The sequence below is a fragment of the Topomyia yanbarensis genome, chromosome 3 (genome assembly GCF_030247195.1).
Source record: "Topomyia yanbarensis strain Yona2022 chromosome 3, ASM3024719v1, whole genome shotgun sequence".
NCBI lineage: Eukaryota > Metazoa > Arthropoda > Insecta > Diptera > Culicidae > Topomyia > Topomyia yanbarensis.
This window is the reverse complement of record NC_080672.1, coordinates 86,009,062-86,016,202: the sequence shown is the minus strand read 5'-3', so window position 1 is coordinate 86,016,202 and position 7,141 is coordinate 86,009,062.

The window sequence follows — 7,141 nt, the reverse complement described above, 5'->3', positions numbered from 1 at the left end:
TTCCGAAAGTGTCGAAGATAATTCGAAGCTTTTTCAATGTTTCCTCGGCACCTGTGGACTTCGTCGAGAATAACCAGACAAACTTTGTAAATGCATCAATCACCGTAAGGATATAATGGTACGCCTTTCTAGTTGACGGCATTGGACCAAGATGATCGACGTGTAGAGTGTCAAACGGTACGTCACCCTTTGGAATGGGCTTTAGTTCACCTTCCAATTTCCCACGTTTCTTTTCGCCTACGATACAAGGAACACACGTTGCGATGCAATTTTTAATTTTCTCTTCCAGACCAGGTATGAAATAGCCTGCATCGATTCGCTCTTTTGTCTTCTTCACACCGAAATGCCCTTTTTCATGAGCCGCTCGTATGGTCGCTGACTCCATTGATTGTGGCACGAACAGCCGCCTGTTCTCCCCATCACCTTGGTATAAAACGCCGTTCCTGATACTGTACCCATTATGTTCGCCATCACGTTCTAATGCCGCTACAATTGTTTTGGCTTTATCGTCCTTCTTTTGACCTTCGGTTATTTGCGCACTGACAGACGCCGAGAGTACTAATACATTGACTCGAGACATTGCGTCGACGTGAGGCATCTTTTCCCCAGGACGGTGTTCAACATCAAAATCGAACTCGGAAAGGTCGACAATCCAACGGGCAACTCGTGCATTCATCCTCTTCTTCGTCAATGAATCCTTGAAAGCTCTGCAGTCTGTAACGACCTTGAACTTGCGCCCCAAAAGATAGCATCTGAATTTTTTGATTGATTCCACGACAGCCAAAGCTTCTTGTTCAAACGAATGGTAGTTCTTTTCGGCGCTGCTCGTCAAACGACTAAAATAATAACAAGGGTGGAACTTACCATCGTCTTCCGCGCGTTGCATCAAAATACCTGCCAGAGCATGCTTGCTCGCATCTGTGTGAACTTCCGTCTCTGCGTCGGATCGGAATATACGCAATACAGGGTAGCTTGCAAGTATTTCCTTAATACGATTGAAGGAGAACATAGCTTCGTCTTCGAAACGGAACTTACTATCTTTTTTCAACATATCCGATAGGGGACGGGCAATGGCGGCAAACGAGGGTATAAACTTTCGGAAGTAGCTTGCCAAACCGTAGAAACGCTGAAGCTGCTTCACTGTGGTGGGTATCGGGAATTGCTTAACCTTTTCAATCTTCGCAGGGGCCGGTTCAACTTGGCCGTCATGAACTATGTAGCCGATATACTCCACACGTCGCTGTAAAAATACACACTTTCCCCAATTGAACTTTAGCCCTGCCTTTTCGGCAACTTTTAACACTTTTTGTAAGGCTTCCATTCCTTTTTCTTCATTCTCCGTCGGTATAATTATGTCGTCAATAAACGCTATTATTGTGCCGTCGTTTATTAGACCCTTCAGCACAGTGCTTATGAATCGTCCGAAAGCATTCCCACTGGTACACAAACCGAATGGTGCACGCAAGAATTCGAATTGCCCATCACTCGTAACAAACGATGTATATTTTTGGCTTGCTTCGTCGACGGGTACGTGAAAATAAGAATTTTCTAGGTCCAACGTAGTAAACACTCGCGCACCAGATAGTCTATCAATTTGTTCTTCCACATTCGGCATAGGAAACTTATCACGAATCATCTTTTTATTGATTTCTCGATAGTCGATACACACCCGACGCGACCCGTCTTTCTTCGGTACAACGACTACGGCACTCGCGTACTCACTCTCGGACGGTTGAATAACACCGTTTAACAACCACTCGTCAATCTGCTTCGTAACAACATTCTTCTCTAGAGGAGCTAACCGTCGTGGATTCACACACACAACTTCATTGTCGCACAACTTGACACTCAGTTTATTCGACGCCACAATAGATGGTTCCGGATGGTAATTCTTGATAAGAACCATAACCTCGTTGCGATATTGATACGGCACTATAATTTCGTTTTGATCGACGTATTCTTCAATCCTCCCGATCCACTTGACATCGCATTCCGATTCTACCACCGAAATCTTATTGAATCGAACGCCTTCTGGATTGATACAATAATCAACACCTTGAAGAAAATTCATCCCAATCAGCATCTTCATATCGATTGCTTGCTGCGGAACGATGTAAACAAGAATGTCGTACAATTCATTTTCGATCGAAATGGTGAGCATCGATTCCCCACACACGTTTTTTGCATTACCAGCATAACCACGCACTTTCATATTGGATTTCTTCAATTGAGCTCCGTTATTTGCTAAATCCAACCAAAAATCACTTCGGATCAGAGAAACTTCGCTTCCTGTATCGACGATTGCACTGACAACACATCCGTTGACGTTCACCAACACATTCGGAGCTGCATTGGCTACGCTTTTCAGTGTGTTCACTTTTGAAGCACTCTTCTTAACAGCATCGTGTTGCTTCGGTTTTTCGTCCGGTTTTGGACAATTCCGCGACAAATGTCCAAATGCATTACAGTTAAAACACTTCGGTCCATCATCCCTTTGTGGACAATTGCTGGCGACGTGAGAACCGTCTCCACAGTTGAAGCAGTGTTTCTTTTGACTGGAATTCGGCTGGTTTTTCATCTCTTTCTGACGTTGATCCTTTTTCTTCAGCAGAGCGTCGTGTGGCTTCGGTTTTGCTCCAGTCTTTTTTTGCACTTTTTCGAAATTGAGAAGTTTTTCTTTCAACTGACGGATAGTCTGCGCTTCGTAAAGCAACGATCGGTGGAACTCATCTTCGGTGATGCCATCAACAACGTATTCGCAAATACTCGGCTCATCGAGGTCGATGGAAAGAGCGATTCGTTGCATCTCGTAGATATAGTCACGTATAGCTTCGTTTGGTTTTCTCTTTCGCGCTGCTAATTGACGGTGAATATCAGTCGCACGGACGAAAGGAGCAAATTCTTTTATGAGGGCATTCTTCAGTTTGCCGAACGAACCTCTTTGCGCGAATATGAACCGACGGGCTGTGCCTGTCATCTTTTTTCTGCACATTATAAGTTTTTGTTCGTCGTTCCATAAAGCTGTTCGGGACATCGCTTCGAATTGTGACATCCATAGCTTTACGTCCTGGCCATCTTCGGCACCAAAAGTTTCGATGCTATCTTCTACATCTCTGAACGAGTACGGCTGGCGTCGCTCATTCGCAACACGATCTATCGGCGTAGACGTTCGTTTGTCTCTCGATAACGCTGTGAGAAACTTACCGGAATCATCACTTCCACAACTATCTCTTTCATCATCACCGTCTTGCTCATTGCTACCGTCGTTAGCGTCATCATCAATAGCATCATTTTCATCGTCGTCGCTGCGGCGATCGTCGTTGTGTGCATTGCTGCCATCGTTTTCATCGTCGTGCTGTTCACCACTACCAACGTTGCTCAGTTGCTTACCGTCCCGCATCACGTCGTTGATACACGAACGGCCGTCGTTTGCAACCAGCGCCATGTCATGGTAAACGATTCTTTGCGCCATCTCGTTCTTGCATCCATCTAAAGACAGACCACGTTTCTCGCACTCTCGCTCGATTCCAGCTTTGGTGAAAATTTTGCACAGTTCATCCGCTTTTTCCGCCATTTTGATTTCACTTCGTTTCTTCTTAAATCCAATTATATTTGAATTACAACGCGATATCAACGTATTTTCCGAACAAATCTCGATAACTCCTTTCCGGTTGAGCCCCCATGTAGAAAAGAGGATAAGGAGTGGTTGAGAATATCAGAAATTAACTTTATTTAATTTTAATAATACAGAAACGCGTAGATGCGTGCGCATCATCAGGTAGTCACTTGAAAACTGATTTTTTATTCGCTTTCTCCGGGGGGTGCACCAATCGCCCCACATTTATCCGGAGAAGTTGTGTGAGTGCCAATAACTTTTCGTGTGAAAATGTGAGTTTTTATTGTCGCAGTAGCAAACTATCCGGGCGCATTTACTCATATGAGCGATAAATGCAATGCCTGCTTCTTGTTAGATCAGCCGCATCAACGTACTTGATTCCGCTGTTCGCTGAAGTGACTCAACAAAGAGGTTTTTGTTAAAGACTCGTCTTCCACTTTAGCTAGCCGGTCGGGGGTTCCATTGGCCGATGCAGTAGCGAATCACCTGGTGATCGCTATGAAGATACTTTTCGCACACCCCCACAATGAGCCGACCGGTAGGTGTCGAGGTCTGTCGCCAATTTTCACTACAAGGAAACATTCTCACAAGACAACTTTTGCAAATGAAGCTTTAAAAATTCCATTTCAAATATTAAACATATTTTTGTTGGACAAAACCGGTACTCAAGGTTAAGAAAATCAGGCGCACCCGCATCGGAGAGATGATCCTGGAACTGAAAAAGGATCCGAAATCAAACAGCTCTACTTATCAAGAGCTCACCGAGAAAGCTATGGGTGAAAGTGAGAGCCTTGTACCCGGAGGTAACCACCCAATGTAAGGACCTGGATGAGATATCCTTGGAGGAAAAGCTAAGAGAAGCTCTGAAAAACGGTGCGAGCTTGAGGAAGTGCAGATGACGATCCGAATGTGGAAAGAACCTGTCGACACGTAAGCGGCCTTGGTTAGGCTTTCAGTCGAAGCAGCAAACAAGGCACTTAAATTTGGGAAGATCAAAGTTGGCTGATCGGTTTGTCCATTGAGTGTCTCTCAGAGACCGGAAGTGCGCTTCAAGTGTCAAGAAACTGCAGTGGCCCTGATATGAGCAAATTATGCAAAAGGTGCGGAGAAGAGCGCCATAACGCAAAAGACTGCCGGCAGACTCCGCGATGTTTGATCTGCGCAACCGAAGAAGATAACAACCACGTTACAGGAAGCCCACGATGTCCGGCCTTCAAACATGCGACAGCAACAAAGTCACAGTGGAAGTAACGCAAATCAACCTCAACCACTGCGACACAGCACAACACATGCTGCGGCAATCTGTAGTGCGGTATAAAATAGCGAAAACCAAAGAAGAATCGGTATTGAAAGAACTTTTTTCGCCAGGGAACTCTCCGTCAGCGTAAGCTAGATTCACCGCTGGGGACTAAACTGCGTAGGCCGCTACACCACCGGTCGCGGGTCGTCAGGGCACCAGTGAACCGGACGCCCTGCTTCATCGGAATCACCGAACTGACTTCGGCACTTAGCCTAACTCTCCGTCGTACAGTCAGATTCACCGCCGGGAACTAGACTGAGTAGACCGCGACAAGATACCACTAGTCGCGCCGGGGCTCAAGCAAACCGGACGCCCTACCCCACCGGAATCGCCGAACAGACCTCGGTACCTGGCTGGTTGGTTCGCTTTCGAACTTCTCTCGCCGGGGAACTCTCCGTCGGAGTAGGCTAGAGGACTAGACCGAGTAGTTCGCGAACAGGTCGGAAGATCAACGAGGAAGTGGTACTAACTGGCACAAGGGAACCGAAGGGTTCAGTAAATTAGGCTGACTGAAGTTTGCCGCCCAGATTAACCTCGTAGGGGAAGAGCACTAACTCTCGACCCACAGCTAGCTTTCCTAATAGCATACATAAATTGCCACGTTGTGCGGATGGTCGAAAACTGGTAGTGTGTCAAGGAGGGGTGCTGTGTACTGAAAGAACTAACTACTAAGAAGTTGGATAGGATTGCGTGCTGTGCACTTAAAAAAAACCACTTCCCGAAGTGATGCCTGTGTGGGTTACGAATGAGTCTTAACTATATGTTGTACCGTATAATGAACCAATGTCGTATATACAGGTCTGGCGAAGATGGCACTTTGGTATTCGTAAGATGAATCTTACATGAGTGGTGTAAGTGATCACAGTATAAATCGACTTGCTTTCGTCATAGCGGTCGTTCCGCTCCCATTTAATCGTGTGACAGCTATGACGTCGACCCGATGTGCTTCTGGATTGTTTACATATTTTTGGTTGCCAACACTAGCAAACCGCGTGATCTGCCACACCTATATATACAGCATTGATTATGAACATCTATGGTATCAGAACCACACGCAACGTGAGTGCCTACACGTGGAGTTCATCATAGCAGGCCTTGACTTTGCCTCTTTGATCTTTCGACCAGCCTATAGGTAAGACGCACGATAGCATACCGTGCTGGATGATTCCTTTCCCAGTCTGGTGTACTTGGAATACACAATGCCGTAAGGTAATGCCGGGGAGGGATTATGTTGCGTGCAAGAATTGTTGTATTAGCAAGTGTAGTTGTTGGTTTGTGGACATTTTTTCCTGCTCAGATTGTTTTTGAATATTTTTTCTGCTCTCTAAAAACATATATACATACATACATATATTGTATATATACAAAAAATATTCACATTACCCCCCCCCCCCCGAAAATTTTTCTTGCTACACCAGTGCATAAATATTATGAAAGGATTTTCGATAAAGGGAAAATAATATTAAATAAATGTGCATGAAGGGTACAATACCTAATTTTGGTATCGCGTTTCGAATTCATCTCATCAGTAACCGGCAGCGTGTTGGCAACCAGTTAGACACTGAATCCTTAAGGTCACACGTCTTGTGAACACGCCGAAATATCGAAATAGCTATATTATGTGTCTGACAGGGTACCCGGGTACCATTTCAAATTTCAATACATGGAATACCAGTATTCTTTCCCGAGTTGGAAACTGGTTTTGAGAACATCATCAAGGATAACTTTTGGAAAATAAATTAATGTTGCGAGAGATTGTTGTCTTAGGAGGGGCTTCTAGATTTTTATACTTTATACAGGCCAACAAGGGTATACGAGACGCGCAAAACTGAAATGCTCATGGCATTTGCACAGTGTTATCCACATTCCCGGGAATCTGATTCATTTTCTAAAGAATTTAAAAATAAACAAGTTTCTGAATCCAAAACTTCCAAATCGTCCAAATGTCCAAATCGGTTGCAATAGCATTAGCAATGAACATTTCGGTTGGAGGATACCCGGTTACCCTTGTCGGTCTGATTAAGTTGGACACACAACTGGTTTTCAATTTGAACTTACTCGAGAATCTTGAACAACTATGCAGCGATAGGACTCCTGCAACACTCATATGAATAGTACCTAAACTAGTACGACGAATGAAGCTATTCCTAACATCGCTTGTTGCTATTGGCCACTTTAGCCATCAGTGACTGTATTTGCATCGACACAAAAATAAACGACTGCAC